This window comes from Sturnira hondurensis, unplaced genomic scaffold, assembly GCF_014824575.4.
Source record: "Sturnira hondurensis isolate 20B ecotype Veracruz unplaced genomic scaffold, ASM1482457v3 Scaffold0015793, whole genome shotgun sequence".
Taxonomy (NCBI): domain Eukaryota; kingdom Metazoa; phylum Chordata; class Mammalia; order Chiroptera; family Phyllostomidae; genus Sturnira; species Sturnira hondurensis.
In genome coordinates this window covers 4,618,227-4,637,366 of record NW_028088424.1, presented here as the reverse complement: position 1 = coordinate 4,637,366, position 19,140 = coordinate 4,618,227, and positions in this window count along the sequence as shown.

Genomic DNA, 19,140 nt, shown 5'->3' with positions numbered 1-19,140 from the left:
ACAGTACCCTAACGTGGCTACTTGAGTTGCCCCCTCCCTGGTGAATAACTAAGGCTCTACCTCTTACTTCCCAACAGTCACACCCAGATGAAAAAATATGGCCCCAATGAAAGAACAGATCAAAGCTCCAGAAAAAATACAAATAAGCAATGAACAGATAGCCAATCTATCAGATGCAGAATTCAAAACACTGGTAATCAGGATGCTTACAGAACTGGTTGAATATGGTAGCAAAGTAGAGGAAAGGTGAAGGCTATGCAAAACAAAATAAAGGAAAATATACAAGAAACCAATAGTGAAGGGAAGGAAACTCAAATCAATGGTTTGGAGTAGAAGAAAGAAATAACCATTCAACAAGAACAGAATGAAGAAACAAGAATTTGAGAAAAATGAGGTGAGGCTTAGGAACCTCTGGGACAATTTTAAACATTCCAACATCCAAATCGTAAGGATGCCAGAGGAGAAGAGAAGGAGAGAGAAATTGAAAAGGGTTTGAAAACTTATTTGAACAAATAATGAAGGAGAATTTCCCCAGTCTGACAAAGGAAATAGATGTCCAGGAAGTCCAAGAAGCTCAGTGAGTCCCAAAGAAGTTGGAACCAAGGAATCACACACCAAGGCACATCATAATTAAGTTACCCAAGATTAATTATGGACAAAGAGAATCTTAAAAGCAGCAAGAGGGAAGGAGTTACCAACAAAGGAGTGCCCATAAGACTATCAGCTAATTTCTCTAAAGAAACCTTGCAGGCAAGAAGGAGCTAGAAAGAAGTATTCAAAGTCATGGAAGGCAAGAACCTCCATCTAACATTACTTTATCCAGCAAAGCTATCATTTAGAATGTGAGAGCAGATAAAGTGATTCCCAGATAAGATCAAGTTAAAGGAGTTCATCATCACCAAGCCCTTATTATATGAAATGTTAAAGGGACTTATCTAAGAAAAAGAAAAAGATCATAAATATGAACAGTAAAATGACAACAAATTCACAACTATCAACAATCAAACCTAAAAAAACAAAAATGAACTAAGTGAACAACTAGAACAGGAACAGAATCACAAAAATGAATATCACATGAAGGGTTAGCAGCTCGGAGGGGGAGGTGGGAGAATGGGGAGAATGTACAGGGAATAAGAAGCATAGATGGTAGATACAAAATAGACGGAGGAGGTTAAGAGTAGTATAGGAAATAGAGAAGCCAAAGAACTTATATGTACAACCCATTGACATGAACTAATGGGGGGGATGCAGGTAGGAAGGATGGTGCAGGGTAGAGAGGAATAAAGGGGAGGAAAAAAATGGGACAATTGTAATAGCACAATCAATAAAATATATTTAAAAAAGAAAAAACAACAAGTGTGAACAGTGCCATAATTATGTGTCTATATGTTCATATTTGTTTGATGAACATGGAAATATGGAAAATTACTGAGTGCAGTGCAGTGTTTTTTAACCTTAGTAAACATCAGAATCACTGGAAGGGATTGTAGCAGTTTGTATTTTTTCCCAATTTTTTGAAATTGGGATACAATTGACAGGTAATGCTATATAGTTTCAGGTATACAACATAATGATTTGATATTGGTATATATTATAAAATGATCACCACAATAATTCTAAGTACCAGCCATTAGCACAAATAGTCACATTTTTTTCTTGTAAAGAAGAGTTTTATGATATACTCTCTTAGCAACTTTCAAATATACAATATAGTCTTATTAACTGTAATCAGAAGACATTTCTAACAAGCTCCCAGATGGTGCTAATGCTTCTATTTCAGAAACACACTTAGACAACCACTGGTGTAGAGGAGTCATAGAAATGGAGTAGGAGAAAATATGAAAAGTTTTCTTTCTGCAATTTTTCATTCTCTCACCGGATTTAATATACTCATGTAACTGCTCCCAATTTCGAAGAGAAATGTAGTAAAAGAGAGGGAAGATCCCCCAAAAGGAAAGGGAATCTGGTTAGCCCACACCACTCCCCTCCCTAATGTCCTTAGCGCTCACACCACATGCTGGATAAAGTCCAAACACATCAATGTGGAGTCAAGGACTTTGGGGACTGGGCTCCTGCTTTTTTCCCCTTCATCCCTGGTTTGTCCACCAGTGCTTGGCCAAAGTCCTCTGGCTGTACAGAGCTGCCTGCCACTCCCCAATGTGTTTACTGTTTCACACAGCCTGGCCTTGGCTGTTTATGTAGCTGCCTGTGTGAGTTCCTCAAAGGCAGGGACTGACTGGCTTGCTTGTCCCTGGATTCCCAACACCAAGTGCAGTTCTGTGCGGAGGTAGTAGGTGCTTGATAAATTTTGTTGAATGGAAGGATGAATGAATAAACAGTGGCACCCAGAAAGAACTGCTGATGTTGAACTTCCCATCCAGCTTTAACCTTGTTCTACCAAGAATTTTCTCTGAGGGGGTGGGCTGTTTCTAGTTCCCAGGTGCATGTGTATCAAAGAAATGCAAACGAACACAAACACCCAGGAGAATGGGCAGGTGTGGTTTGAGGAGTCTGTGCTCCAGACTCACCTGCTTCTCCTCGAAGCTCTTCAGCCCCTCCTCAATTTTCCTGAATGCACTCAGTCTAAGTGGGTAATGGCAGAGGGAAGATGGAGGGCACGGGAGGTCCCAGCATGTGATTTCACAGGGGGCTGCATCATTATGCTAATTCTCTTAGGAGCAAGAGACTTTTTATGAATGAATGGGTGCCTACGGATATGGATGTGTGCACATGTGTGTGTTCATCTACAATTAATGATAAAGCCTCATTCATGTGGACTTTGCAGTTTATAAAGGATTTCATGTTCATTATCCCATTAAGTCCCCATGAAACCCTGTAATTTATACAGAATGAGTATTGTCATTTCCATTTTTCTGATGAAGAAAAGGTGTTGAGAGTTTAAGTGACTTGCTCAGGATTTCACTTTGAGGACATCTACCAAGATACAGATCAGTGGCATCACCTGGTTCTGTTGCTGGGCACTGAGAATGGGCCTCAGCCTCCAGGGACCCAATTCAGGAGGTCCTCTTCCAGGGACCCAATCACCCCTCCTGAGGATTGCATTACTCCAACACCCTCATGCCCTGTTAGTCAGCTCATCACTCATTGGACAGCTATTGAATTCTGTGATAAGAAATATGTATTTGTTCTTTGATCCTGGTTCCTGACAGAAAGCTTTTAAGTCCTTTGGAACTCAGGGTGATAAGAGTATTTTTTTTGTATGCTAATAAGATGACTGGTGTCAGGGAGGCCCTGGATAGCTTCAGGATGATGACTGGTCACCAGAAAGACCAAGCCATGATTAGAAGCTTGAAATTTTCAACAACACAACAATAACAGCAATAATAATTATTCCAGATGAGGCATTGTGGGGCCCCACATAAAAGGGGCCTGTGTAACTGGGTCTCACTGGGTTCTACGGAGCCTCAGGGGCCCCGGGAGTTCCCTCAGACGTTTAGAGATGTGGATCAAGGTGACTGGGTTGACCAGTCAGCCTATTTTCCTCTGGGGATTCATTCCTGATGTGTGGGCCTATCTTCCATAGGACTGTCAGCACTTGAGAACAGGAGGAACTGCTGAAAAGAGGGCAAGCCTCCTATGGGCGCTGGGACAGCGAGTGGGGGACGGTGGGGGTGAGCCCAGAGGACAGGGTACAGAGTCACAGAGTCAGATGGAAAGTGCAAGACTCAGTCCAGCTGCTGCTCTTCATTAAAAGGGTGCGTGGACTTTAGCCGGGACATACAGCCCCCTTCAGGGTTGAAGAATAGGATCACCATAAATGTACCACCCCCAATCTACTCTTCAATCTTTCATACTCTGACACTTTCTTTTTTGTATTTATTTGTTTTAGTATCTGCTATGGTCTGAATCTTTCCCCACAAAATTTGTTTATTGAATTCTAACCCCCAAAGTGATGATAGTATTAGAATGTAGAGCCTTTGGGAAATAATCAGATTGTGAGGGCGGAGCCCTCATGAGTGGAATTAGTGCCCTTATTAAAGCAGCCCGAGAAACCTCCCCTACCCCTTCTACTGTGTGAAAATACAGCAAAAAGTTACTGTTTATGAACAAGGGAGAGGGCCCTCATCAGTTACTAAATCTGCTAGAGCCTTGATCTTGGACTACCCAGCTTCCAGAACTGTGAGAAATAAATTTCTGTTGTTTATAAGCCACTCAGACCATGGTATTTTGTTATAGTAACCCAAGAAATCAAGACACTATTATTTCCCCTTGGTCTTTCAGTCACTGGCTGTTTAGAAGGGACAGTGGAAAAAGCAAGAGCTTTGAAGCCAGGTGATATGGTTAAACCCTGCCTTGACTACATACTAACTCTATGACATTAGATTAGTTCCTTCTCTGGGCTTCATTTTCCTCTTTCAGTGAAACATGGATGATAGGAATAGTACCTAACTCACAAGTTCGTGGTGAGGACTAAGTGGAATAATGCCCTGGGCTTGGCACAGGGAAAGCTAGCTCCTTGCCCTGTTAATCACAAGTCTCCTTTCTCTTCCCTCTCCAACCAGATATTAGAATGGCCACCCACCCACAAAATGCTGAAGGACTGCAGATGTGTGAGTATACATTTTCCTTTCCTTTTAAAAATATGTAGAAAACAAAATATAGGTAAGAGCAACACCCTCCCCAGGGAAAAAGTCTGGTTGTGGTGGCAGGGAAGAAGCTACTTTTAGGACATGGGAGAATTGGTGCTGGAAGTGGGGAGTAGAAGGAATAGGCTTCCAAGATACCATCAATGCCCATCCAAGGGATTATTCTAGAAACTTCAGAATCATCTTTGAGTCCCTTTTCCTTCTTCTCCTGGATTCAATTTGTTATTCTTCCTACAAATGTTTTTTGAGTGTCTGCTATATGCTAGACATTATTTAAACACATCCCTCCTACAGTTTGGCCTGAAGGCAGAATTTGTTTATTGAATGTCTACCACATGAGCCAGGGCCACTGTGTTCAGTAGCTGATAATATTCTCTCAGTTAATCCTCACCACAACCACAAGGAGGTATTAACCTCGTATCCCTATTTTACAGGCAGGGGTCCTGGGGATCACTGGGGTAAAGAACCTGCTCAACATCCCATGGTGAGTGAGGAGCCAGAGCTCAAACCCAGGTCACCTTGCTCCAAAGGTTTGGTTCTGCTGCTTCTCTGCATTGGCTTTGTCTCTTGCAGTGGTATCCCCATGTTTCTGTACCCCATGCCATCCTCCAGGCCACCATCAAAATGACCTTTCTAAAGTTCCAACAGCCTAAGTGTTCTTTCCAAGACCTTCGCATGCTTCCCTCAATACCCTTCCAGCCTTGTCTTCTGGGGCTCTCCTCCCAGTCCCCAGCTGTAGTCATCACTCTCCAAGCAAACCAAGTGTTTCCACACCTCTATGCCTTTCTCACACAGTTTTTACTCCCTTCTTGAAACAGCCAGATGAACACTCACACTCACTTGCCCTGTGAAGGCCCTCCGGGCCCTCTCAGCAGAATCAGTAGTTCTGTCCTGGGTCCCCACACCACTTGCCTTTGATCTCTGTATAGCACCCATCCTCCAATATATTAATGAATTTATTTTTCATTCCTGGCTGAGTTTTACTTATCTTTGTATTCCCAGTGTCTTGTACAGTCAGTGCAGGGCACACATAAAAATGTTCTAGATGCTCTTGTTGAGCTGAAATCACACTGTCAGAGTTGCCCGCCTACACTGTACTCATTGGAGGCTGCTTTCTGGGCCCTATCCATGCCTGCCCTTATCTCCTCAAAACCACTCCTGGGCCTCATTCTTTCAGGAGCTCTTGATAGAGAGTCAAGAGTCACGTCCAAAGCCTTGGCATCACTATCGCCTCATGCTGTGATTGTCATGGGCCTCTGGCCTCTTGGACTCCCTGTTGTCTGGCCACTCTCTCTCTTTCAGCACCTCAATACCACTACAAGAAGCATCTGGAAATGATATATTGACCCCCAGGAATTCCTGTGGAGTAGGATGGGATGGGAATTGTCCAGATTGATTAAATGCTGGCCATGAATGGATGAAAGAATAAGCACCATCCCATAGGTGGGAAGTAAGTCTCAGGGAGCAGGATCAGTCAGAGAGCAGGGCTTTGTGGCTCCTCCAGGAGGGCGGGCTGCAGGCTTTCTCTAGGGCTCTGGGTTGGGAAGAAGAGCCTCCCACTGATGTGGTTCCCTGGACTGGGGTGAGAATGAGGAGCTTCTCCTGGAGGCTCTTAGAAACACCATTACAACTAACCCCCAAGCACCAAGGGTGGTCACTTTATCCTTACTTCCCTGAAGAGAAAACTGAGCTCCTGGGGGGCATGCCTACACTTACCAGACAGCAAAGTAGTTAACGTAGGATTTGAATCCCCCTCTGAGGAAAGACCTAGGACAGAAAAATCTCTTGGATATCTGATATGACTTGACTTATGAAAGTGCTGGCTGTTAAGATCCCTGAGTCCAGGCTAATCCCAGTTCGAGAAATCCTGATAGATTCCGTCAGCCTCTCAGAACTTTGTTTCATAGTCATAATGGCTGCCCATTGAGTGCTGCCTGATTTGGCATTAAAACAAAGGCACATCCCCTCTTGGTCAGTTTGTACTTCTGCTCTTCTTTTGGTGACATAATGGCACCAGGTGTGAGACTGGTGGAATCAGACCAGACCTTGGTTCAGCAACCTCAGTACTCGAGTTCTGGCTAAGAAAGAATTCTGAGAGAAGACTCAAACTATAAAAGAAAGTTTATTTAGAAATAAACTTCCACAGAGGTGGAAGAAATGAGCCATAGAAGAAATGGGCTCAGGAAACAAGTTACAGAGCAAAAGAAAGGCCCTTAGAGCTTAGGAGAAAGAGAGGCAAGGGAAATTGGCCTATGGGGAGGGCATAGGGAAAGGCACAGGATGTGCTCCATGGAGAGAGCCAAGCTGAGCTCTTGTCCTGAGAGTATTTATCTGGACACTTCAGTGAAGGATCCCAACAGAATGTTCATCAGCTTACCTGGTGTGTCCTTTCAGGGTCATGGTTTCCTCTGCTTGATTGTCACCAGAACAGGAGGTCATTAGTTAGTTCAGCTGGTCCTAAGGTCAGCCTTGGCATTATTTGACTAGTTTTGCTGCTTTTCTGGGTCTGGAACAGAAACTCAACTGAGGCCTAGATGTATTTGATGTGGGTCAGAATCTCACCGTCCTGGGGACTTAATGCTTAAGAGCTTTTCATCTGGCTCTTTTGTTTCCCCTCTAATGGGGTTTAACCCGCATGACTAGCAACATGCCTGGGGAGGAAAAGTCAAGAGGTCTAAAACTCATGACCAGCAATTTCTGGGAGAGGAAAGGTTACCCTGGAGGTGGGGTCCTTTTTTCCCTACTTTTGCCCATTGCTAGGCACCTGGGATTTTCTACGCTAATGATGCTCTGTACCTGGCCCATGGTCCTTGCTCTGCTCATGCCTGTCCAATTGCCTACCACACTTACACTTTCAGTTCCCAGCTCCTTTCTAGTGGTTGCTGGCAGATATTCTTTCCCTACCAAACTTTTGTCAGGCTCCTCTGAGCTCTCTTTTCTACATGGCCATGACCTTGGGCTTCTGAGTCTGTCCTTGCAGAGCCCAGTTTTAGCAAGGATCCTGCTAAGCCAGTTTAGAGAGACTCTCCCCAGTCTTAATTAGTAATTACTGATGCCTGCCTTCAGCAACAACCCCCCTCCCCTTGATGTCTCCTGTTGGAAATTTTTCATTCACTGGGCCACTCACTCTTCTTCTTGACTATAAATCCCTACTTGTCCTTGCTGGATTTGGAGTTGAGCACCATCTCTCCCCTATTGCTATAGTTTTGAATAAAGTCTTCCTCACTGTTTTAACAATTGTCATGATAATTTTTTTCTTTAACACTGCTTCCACATCCTGAGCTTGGGCAGAGGCTGAGACAAGAAAAAGCAGTGAGTCATCTCACACCCTCCTACTCCTGTTGGTCGTCAGTCCTGACTGGCACAGAAAGTGGGAGCTGTTGCAGGAGTCAGGGTGAAGCCTCAGGACTCTGTAATTGAGGGGCAGGACAAGAATCAGCTGCCTCTGAAGAACAGGCTACTTTGGGTGAGTCTCCTTGGTAACTGAAGCTGCCAGTCTGTGTAGCCAGTGCCATGTACTCTGGTGTACAAGGAATGTCACCCTACTTTGTCTACTTTTTAAATGAAATGAAATCTGATGTTGGGTTCCCATCCTACTAGGTTGTCAGAGACTCTTTCCTACCAACCCTTTCCCTTGAGCCAGGGCATGCAGAGAACAAACATAGGTCCCCACTGACATTGTCTCCAGCCCTGTGTGGACCTGGAGGATGTTTGGTTTTGTTGCTTTTCCACCAGATTTGGGAATAAGAAAGGACTCTCCCTAAAGCTCCTTGGCAAGACATTCCATCTAAGACCCTCTCCTCTGACCAGCCTTGGAAATCCTTCTCTTCCCCTGAATGCACTTAGCACTCCTTTCCCCTCTGAAGGCCTGCCATAATCTGGCCAGAAAATACAGGGTGGAAGCTGTCTTCCTGTGACCTCTGCTTCCTTTTTGAAGAGGGAGAGAAAATTACTTGCAGAATAAGACAAATTAACATCTCAATAAATCATTCTGCCTGTGCCTTGCTTCACCAAGAGAAAGTGGAGGTGTGTTTATGTTGCTAGGTTGGGAGGCGCAGGAAGGGAATTGCAAGAAGCAGGCCGTAGTGAGTTAAGGTGAAGGGTTTTCACAAAAGGAGGCATTTTCATACGAGGAGGAGCACTATCTACGACCCCCTCCCAGCCCAGTGTCCCAAACCTGTAACTTCAAATACCTCTAGGAAGAGGGTCAGGGTGGTATACCTTCCCCTGAGAGCTTGGTGGAGGTCTAAGGAGACAGTGTGTTTATTCATAGAATTTGAGATGGGGAAAGGGTTCAGAGGGAAGAATGAAAATAATAAAACTCCTGCTGAAAATACCAGGTGGGAGCTGAGTAAAGTTTCTGTCCCTCTGCTTATATTGGCCTTTGCAGGTGCTGGGGGGCCTTCCTGCAAGAGAGTGAGCGAGTCCTGCACTGACCTCTTAGCCATGTCCATTTCTCTCTCTGTGTGTGTGTGTGTGTGTGTGTGTGTGTGTGTATGCACATGAGTGAGTGCACACTAGCTCTCAGGCTGTGCTGGGTGCTGCGGGACCAGAGGGAGTGGCTGTGTGCCCATCCACCTAGAACTCTGTATGCTAATGAAGCAGGCATTACAATGCCACTCCCCCAGGGCCCCGAGCTCAGATCACATCTCCATTAATACACTCCTGGAGTGCGTGGTGATTGGCATCGCTACAATAAACAGTAAATGAGTGAATAATAATTGGCCGTCTATTGAAAGTGTTGCTCAGGTTGCCATGGCAATCACACCTTTTATTAAGGTTTATTAAGCTGCAGCTGTGGGGAGTGCTGTGGCGGGGGTGGGGGTGGGGCTGGGGGTAGAGGCTGGCCTCCCTGGGCACTGAGCAGAGGGCCTGTCCACCTCAGTGACCTTGCCCAGGAGCTCTTGAAGCACAGAGTTCAGGTGGAGGGTGGCTGCTTTTTCTTTTAAGCACTCACCTTCTCTGGGGCATTTGGGAGGAATCGTTTAAAACCTAACTTTTAGAGAAGGAAAGGGTTTTTCCTATCTTTTCCTCAAACACATGAGGAATGGGAAAGGGGGACAATGTTGTTCTATTTCCCTTGAGCATATTCCCCCTGACCAATGCTAAAAATTAAAATTAGAAAAATAAAATTCACATTATGAGCAAAAATTATATTCATTTTAATTTAGAATAATGACTAAAATCTTTCAGATAAGGTGCTATTATCCTGTCTATTATTCCTCTCCCTCCCACCCTCCACCAAGGAATTCTAAATCCTCTATGCAAGGAAAAGATTTTAATGCAAACTATTTAGAATATCAGATCGTTGAAATTCCTGTCCACCAGAAATAAGCAGTGCAGTACCATTCTCTCACGCAAGAGTATAAGGCACATTCTCTTGGTCTCTCTTTCTCTGTGTGTGTGTGTGTGTGTGTGTGTGTGTCTCACACATGCACATGCAGAAGAGAGATTCGGGAGCTTCTTTCTCGGCTTGTGGGTCTGTTCTGATCCTGAATTCTGATCTCAGTGTCAATGGGTACGTTTCTAGACATCAAAAGATTACAAGTGAAGGGCCACGGAGAGAATGGGGAGAACCAGGAACGTCCCTTCATTTTGGTGGATTTTAGAACAAGTAGTTTATTATTAAAACTGTTCATTCCTGTCTGCCTTATGCAGCTTGAAGAGAGTCAGACTTGCAAATGCTCACTGGCAAGCCAGGGAAATATTAACTTCAAATATTTTTTCCTATAAAAGATATACATTATATAGTCTGTAGTTTATTTCAAAATACTTCAGTACAGTACAGGGTGTGAGTTGCCAAATTTAGCAAATTAAAATACAGAACACATTTAAATGTAAATTTCAGAGGAATACCAAATAATTTCTCAGTATAAGTATGTCCCAAATATTAAATATATTTTACCTGGCAACTCTGACTGTGAGATATCCTTTTGATCCAAAATCTAGGGGGCAATTAGTTAATTTGTGTGAAGAATCCTAACTGGGAATACAGTGGTCCCTGGACATCTGCATCTCCCGAGATTGATTCCAGGACACCTGTGGATACCTAACTCCTCAGATGCTTGTGTCCCCTGTATAAAATAGTGTGGCATTTACATACAATCTACGCAACCCTCCCACACACTTTAAATCATCTCTAGATTACTTATAAATTCTAATACAATGTAAATGACTTATATACAGTTATGTTTTATTGTTTTGGCAATAATAAATACAAGGGAAAATAAGTCTGTACATGTTTGGTCTAGACCCATGCATCACAGGCATAACAAAATATTGCTTGTTGGCAACAATGCAGCATTTTTTTCTGAATATTTTGATCCATGGTTGGTTGCATTCGTGGATGTGAAACCCATGGTGATGGACAGCAGTTGTCAGTGAAAACCTGAGACTCCAAGCAGAAGCCACAGTCTGGGCGGCTACAGCAAGACCTTCAGCTATTGTTATCTCCTATCAACACCAGAGGTTTTGCTAATTAGCATAATGGATATTAGAAATGTTTTTCTTTGGTGAAACGAGTAGAGTTTAAGACACGTATATTGGCCAGACATATCATAAAGAGCTCTCCCTGCCCTGTATGGGAAAGATGTATACATTTCCAGAGTCCCTTGGTAATCTATGGTTTTGGGGACAGCACCTTAAGATTTGAAGTAGTTCTATTTATAGCCACTAATCAGAGAATCTCAAAGCCTGACTTCTAACTCACCACCAAATATTGCCACATCTTTATGCAATGTGCTGTCACAAGACCTCAAAAATCACAAGGCTGGGACTTCATTGAGTCTATTAGTTTGGCTCTTTGTCTGAGTCCAGCTTGCAAGTAAATATCTGTATGCATGGGGGAATCCAGCCTGAATCTTGTTTTTATTGCCACATACCGCCTAGGAATGAGAACACGCCCTCAACTATCTGCAGAAAGAACCAAATTGGTTTACAGTGGCTTGTAACAGAAGGCAATCTTGCAGTAACCGAGACAAAGCTTTAGCTCTCAGAAGTGTGTGAATAAGGAAAAAAGGAAAATTTGGAAGAAGCAAAAAGTGCTAAAGGACTAGCTGAACAAATAAAATGAATTTCTTAGAGGCAATAATTATATTCAAGAAATCTTTGCTTTTTAAAAAATTACATTTAAATTATTTTTAAATGTAGCATTCAGTGGCATTGAGCACACTCACAATGTTGTACAACCATCACCAATACTATTTTCAGAACTTTTTCATCATCCCAGACTGAAACCCTTCACCTATTAAATACTATCTTCCCATGACCCCTCCACCACCTGGCTACCACCACTCTATGTCCAGACTCCATGAGTTTGCCTGTTCTGGGTACTGCACACAAATGGAGTCATATGATGGTTGACATATCTGTCTAGACTGTTTCACTTAACATGTTTTCAAGTTTCTTGCATATTACAGAACGTGTTAGAGTTTTATTTCTTTTTAGGCTAAATGTTATTCTGCTGTATGTATATCCACATTTTTTTAATCATTTCATCTGGTGATGGACATTTGGTCAGCTAATCTTTTCTGAAAGCTAGTGAGCATGAGTTTGGGGTCAAAAGACAAGTCTGAGCTCTGCCATTCCTGTGTGACTTTGAGCAAATCACTCAACTTCTCTGAGTTCCATTTTCTTTATTTCTAAGTGCACACACTTTTCTTTCTTTAAAAGACTTTATTTATTTTTAGAGAGAGGGGGAGGGAGAAGGAGGAACATTGATGTGTAAGAGAAACATAGATTGGTTGCCTCTCACATTCCCCCAAATGAGGACCTGGCCCGCAATGCGGACATGTGCCCTGGCCATGAGTTAAACCTGAGACCCTGTGGTTCTCAAGCTGGCACTCAATCCACTGAGTCACACTGACCAGGGCTGCACATACTTTTCTTTTTCTGCTTAGACTATTGTTGTAAAAAGCAAATAAGGTAATCTATGTAAAGAAGCCTTATCAAGGACCATTACATGTTGCTTCACTTTTGTCCTTATTGTGGGCATTAGAAAACACCAAAAAACAAAATCTATTTTTCATTTAATTCTAAGGCTGGTGATTTCTTCTGTTCTCAAAGTTTTGCCTATTTCTCAAACACTATTGAGTACAAATGCTTTGAGGCTTAGTATCTCAGAGCTCAATTTATTACAAAAACTGAAATATTTAAAGGTAAATTCAATTAGTAAAAGTGTAATTATTGCCTAAATAAACTATACTTTAAATTTTAATATGCCAAAGAGGATCTTTTTATGAGCAGAAAAAGCTCTACGTTATACATTTTTAATGCTTCTAAACTTACAAAGTGACATGCAATCCATAAACGACATGAAAATTATCGCATTTATTTTCACACAATTCCTCGGTCAGAGCAAACCCATTTTATTCAATGGTTTCAGTGATTCCAGACATTTGCATATTTAATCACTCCTGTTTTTTTCTAGGTTAACTGGTCCAAATTAGCTAAGTGGAAGAAAGGAGCTACAAGGGTTTAGGCCCCAGAATTCAAAGGGGAAGGAAAAAGAAGGCATTTGCCAAGAAGCTGCACTTTGACACCAAGTCACTGGCCTGAAGCAACACAGTTTGATTGTTCCCTGCCCACAGGTGGGCCCAGCTGGTCCTGTCTCAGGTTGGTCCTGGATTTGCATTCTTATAAGCAGTTGCCTCCATCAGAAAACTCAGGTGCTCAGCTGTGTGAAATGGAGCAGGGTCATGTGGGGGGACCAAGAAGGTAGGGTAGGGTCTGGCCTTAACGAGACTCTGCAGCAGCCTCTATCTCCCAGCCAAAACCCAGGCGTCAGGCACTTGCTGACTGACTTGAAACTGTGCCAGAAAGAGACAGAAAGGCAAAAGAAGAAAGAAAAGATAAAGTGCATGTTCACAAAGCAGCCTCATCCACACACATCCACACTGCCTAATTTTCTGCTGGGCTTCCAGCTCACAGGAGATGTGAGGCCTTGAGTTGGCCAAGTTCTCTCACCTGTAGTTTACCAGACACTTGGAAGGCCAGTAATTACCTAGTAATTACCCTATTTATTGCTTCATTACGGGTGACCACCTTTTGGCAGGCATTTCCCAGGGAAGGTCTCTTCCCAGAACAGGTTTCTCAGCACTGGGAAGGAAGCAGGCAGGCCCGCTGGGCCCTGCTGCCTCTGTGCTGTGTTGGGCCCCCATGTGCCCCTGATTCCACCTCAGCTTGCCATCCTCTTGGCCCAACACCAAGCCCTCCTCCTCTGCCTGCACCAATGATGCTGGGTTGGTTGGTCACACTAGAGCTACTCCCTCCCATTTGATATCGGTCCATCTGTCCATCCTATATCTACTGTCAGTCATAATGAAGAAGGCCCCACCTGGAGTCTCCTTATCATCTGATTCTTCCCTGGACCTTCCCTGATTCCCCGCCCTGCCTTGCACACTCATACTGTGGCTTCAGGTGCTTGGTTCTTTAGTAGGCAGTTAGACACGAGCAGAGAGAGCAAGAACAATAGGCCAGGCAGAAAAGGTGACCAGGGTGCAAAGCCCTAGGTGCCTAGCAATGGGCAAGTCTGGGAAAACAAGGACCTTGCCCCCAGGGTGACCTTTTCTCCCCTAGCATGTTGCTAGTCATGTGATTTAGAACTCCTGACTTTTCACGTCACTGGTCATGAAGTTCAGACCCTCCCCTTTATTCCCCTGGCACATTGCTAGTCATGCAGGTTAGAGCCTCTTCGAGGAGGAATGAACAGGGAGAAGAGCCCTGAAGCATTAAGTTCCCACGGTGGTGAGGTTCTGACCCACATGAAATACTTCTGGGCCTCAGCTGTGTTTCGGCTCCATGCCCAGAAAAGTAACAAAACCAGACAAAAGACACCATGGCTGACCTCAGGGCCAGCTGCATTGACTAACGACACCCTGCTCTGGTACCAACCATTCAGTAAACACCATGACCCTAAAAGGATGCACCCAGAAAGCTGATGAGCATTCTATTAGGATCCTTCCCTGAGACCTCCCCCCAAATCTCCACCTTTAAAACCCTCAAGGAAGGACCCAGCATGCTCTTACTCTCTAGAGCATTCCTGTTCACATCTTCTTGAATGTAGTTTGCTTTCTTTCTCTTAACATTCAAGGGCCCTTCTTTTGTTTCTGTTACTTGTTTCCTGAGCCCCCACCCAGCTGGCTCAATTTTCCTATCTCTGAGACTTCCTAAATAAACTTTTGCTACAATTTGAGTACCTTGGCTTCAAATTCCTCTCTTAGCCAAACTCAAGAACCAAGGTTGCTGAACTGAGGTCCAATTGTCAATAACAACTGGGGTTTTGTCGTTAACAGTTCACAGGGTCCACCTGGGGTCCTTTAGATTCCAGACACCTTGACACGTCCTCATCTAAGAACTTCACATTCTCACTCTGAGATCTGGAGGAGCAACTTTGAACCTATTTCACACTTTAATGAGCAGCACTTATGAGCTTGCAGGATGAGGTGTGGGTGGTTTGGACGGGGCGGGGGGGAGGCGTGTATCTTCTAAGCAAGTTACACATAACACTGAGTTGATTAGAGGAGAATGGAGCTGGAAAAAAGAACTTGCATTTTACTTATTTATTTGTTCAGAATACAAATTGCATAAATTTCTTTATGGGCTGGGGTGGGAATTTGGCATGGATTTATGGCCAAGAGCTCTGGAGGGACCTTGGGGATCATCTGGTCTGTCCTCTTATTTAATGAAGTAAAGAATGAGGCCTGGAGCAAAGTGGCAACACAAGTGCCCCAAATCATCACCAGAACCCTGCCCCTTTACTCCAGTCCCAAGCCACTCCCCTGGTGGGTAGGCACCTTATTTTGCACTTTCCAGTCAATTATCTGTATCTGTCCCTATCTTCCCTGCTGTCACAAGTTTTGGCCATCACCATTCTGAGGTCGTCTTGCCTGTTTGCTGGTGGCTTGGGAAGGGTCCGGGAGCTTTCCTCTGACCACCAGCTGGGTCCTCACCTAATGGCTGAAAGGTGGTTTTTCTTGGATGTCTCCGTAATCTTCCCACCTTTAGCTTTTTTCTTACTGTTGAGCCTGGCATTTCAAAGGCTTCCTATTCTCCCACAGTCCCCTGGTCTAGCCGGGCATCTCAAAGGGCATTGTGCTGGTCCACATCTCTGAGCATGTCATCCTTGTCCACACTTTCACTGTTGCCTACTGGAGACACCCCCTATGCTCAGCCCAGGCCTGCTTCTAAGGCACAGTCAGAGCCTGAAGGGCCTAGGCACAGAGGTGCAGGCTCCTGTTGGCACAGGTTCTGCTCCCAAATGCCTGGTGTGACCAGGTGTCTGATCTCCCTGTCTGCATTTCATTTCTGTGAAGCCCTTGTTGCTAAGTTACCACAGCCCCTTGCATGCAGCCTTTATTGCTGAGGAAAGGGAGATGCACAGATGGCATCAGAGTCCTGTGCGAGTGGTGCTCAAGGCCTGTGGCCAGCAACTTTTTTTTTAGGAGGAGGGCTGTATTCCCTCCATCCATCCACCCCTTCATCCAACCTACACATATTTATCAAACACTTCTTATATGCTAGGCTCAATGCCAGGTAGTGAGGGTGTAGGAGCAAGCCTGCCTCTGCAGTCTTTTCTGGGAGCCCACTCCACTCTGTATTACCTAAGCTCCAGCTAACAAGTTGCCTAAGATGACAACATGGGACACTATATGGTGGTTGCTGTAAGACAGTCACTGTTCTAAGACCTTAACAGGTGTCTACTCATTTGATCCTTATAACTATCTCATGACATGATGGTTCTATTAGTATCCTCATTTTACTGAGGAAACTGAGACACAGAGAAGGTGCCAACAATTTACTAGCCAACAACTAGTACATGGCAGATCCAGGAATAAATAAGCCAGCATATCTTGCTCCCAAGTATTTCTTTTTAGCCATAGACTTTACTGTTGAGATTAGTCTTTATCCAGAGCTATAGAAATGCAACAGAAAATTTTAATCAGGAGGTTAACATAATCAGAAATTTTTAACAAATGATGCTAACTGTCATCTGATGGAAAGTGAATCAGGAGATGCCTTGTACACCAGCACAAGGATGGATAAAGATGGGCTTGTGAGAAGTCCATCTTGTCCTGAGGAGCCCAGGTAAGAGACGATGGAGTAAACCATACTGAGGAGAGTGGGCTGAGACGAATTGAACCAATAAAAAAATCCTGTAAATGTTTATGGACTTGGTTTAAATTCTTATTTTCCAATACTCCTTTTCTGTCCCTTGACACCTTGGGAAAGGTCTGTAATTTTATGGTCACCTTGGGTATTAGGAAAACACAGTTCAGTCAAGTTTAAAATTCAGATCTTAAATCAGACTCAAACTTCATCTGATCCCCTTTTTATAACCATAACTAGGCTTTGGATTCAGTGCAGAAATGATGTATGTTCTTGTCTTTCGTACTCTCCCCACTTCAGTATTCCTTTAAAGTAGAGGTGGTGAACTTGGTCTGGGTGAGGTGTCTGGCTCCTCCACGCCTCCCCTTTCTGAGTCTACTCCATCTGTGTTAGGGCTGAGGGGGCGGGGAGAGCCATTGTTAGACCAGAAGGTGCCTTGCTGACAACAGTCCCTTACCCATAGGAAGCACTGACAAATATGTGTAGAACAAATAAATGAACAAGTGAATTTAAAATGAATAAGGTGAGTTTATGATTCTGTAGGTTGTGTCTGCTCTAAGGCAGAAGTTCATAGAGGGCGGGTGTTCTGTGTGTGTGTGTAGATAGGTGATAGATAGGTAGAGACAGACAGATAGATAAGATAAAGTAGATAGGTAGACACGTACTTTGTGTTTCCCTCCAGTCCGTACCCAGTGCAACAGCGCTCTTTCAAGTGACTTTTGATAGTGTTGACTCTGATATTCTGTGCTCCATTGTCCAACCCACCTCTACAGTTTTTACTCCCCTGCACAGTTTTTCTGCCTCAGTAAAATTTATTGCTTTCTAGCATGTTTGGTATCTTTTTTGATGCTGCTTGTATGTGGGAACTGAAGTGAGGCATCTCCCAAGAATCTGTATATGGGAACTAGGATCGTCTGCCAAGAATTAAACTTTAAGATATGTATAGAGCAGATAGGCAAAGTCACCTTCAGGAGACAGAATGGTTCCCTGGGCAGCAAGACTTGACAGTAACCTGATTGAATGTATTAACACACCTCCAGGAAGCATGTGTTAATCAGAAGTGACACAGCTCAGCCATAACGCATAAAGAAAAGAGTCACCAAGGCAATGATACAAAGGAGATGGAGTTAGGCCAACAGACTTGGAATATTATGGACAGCCCTGCTAGGGCGATAGAAATAGGCACTGTGACCATTGTATTTCAGGTATTTCCATCCTCCTGGCCAGACCGTCCCTGTTCAGGAGATGGGCACATCAGTTTGTTTCAGTGTGATTCTAGTATATATTAGGTTATTTAGATAATGATTCACATATGTACTGCAGAGTAAGAACTCAGTGAACACACTGATTTTGTCATCTGGCCTTCTACATGAGAAGAGGATGTATTAGTCAAATAAACAGAACTGATCTGTCTTGGGGCAACATAATTCTTGGTAAAGACTGAATAAAATGGCATTCCAAGTTTATGTATGCTAAACGTTAATATTAGATAGACTCTAAAATATGACTCTTTTTTTAGTGAGCTAAAAAATCGAGCGCTCCAGCCTGCAAGACTGACAATCAAACTTGGATGGGGTGAATTCTTGGAGGGAATGAATGCCAGCCTGAGCAGCCCCTTGGAGACAGCTAGCTTGGAGTGAAACCAGTCTGTGTCCACCCCGGCTTCTTTCTCCATTGAAAGCCTACCCTTTTTAGAAGGCTCAGCTTTGCCACTCTTACCCATGGAGCTGACAGTGTGTGCTCCCGCATGGAAGTTCTTAGCACCTGCTCTCTGCCCCCCATGGAGCACGGCACAGGTGGGAAAAAGTAAACTATGGGAGTCAAACTTATGGGCTCTGCAGTTAAACTAGCTGTGTCATTTTGGGCGAGCAACTTATCTCTCTGCGCTTCAGTTTCTTTCTCTGTGAAATGGATATAGAAATTGTGCCAACTTCACAGGAGTATTGCAAAGCTACATGAACTAATGCAAGTAAAGCCCGTGGCACTGTGCCTGTTACATAGTAAGTGCTCAAAACATAGTCAGTCCTTGTTGTGAGTTGTATCTTTCTAAGCACATGTCCTGTCCTGCAACTCATTTGTGAGTTCTTTAAGGTAGAGAATGTGCCTATGAGCTTTAGTTCCTCCACTTATAAAATGGAAATAATAATAACCATTTCCTGTAGGGTTATTGGGAGAGTAAGTTAGATAATAAGCATAAAGAGCCCACTTGGTACCTATACGTATTATGTGTTCAATGAATTATTTTTGTTGTTTTTCTTATTAGTGTTATTATACTTATTCTTAGGCCTCCTACTTTGCATAGGCCTTGAACATATTTGGCTTGGATGTATATGGACTGTTCAGTTGGTGATATGTCCTCTCACACAGTGATCAAATGAAGTAGCTCCTCTTTCAGAGGTGGTTAGATAATGCACATGGGATAATTACT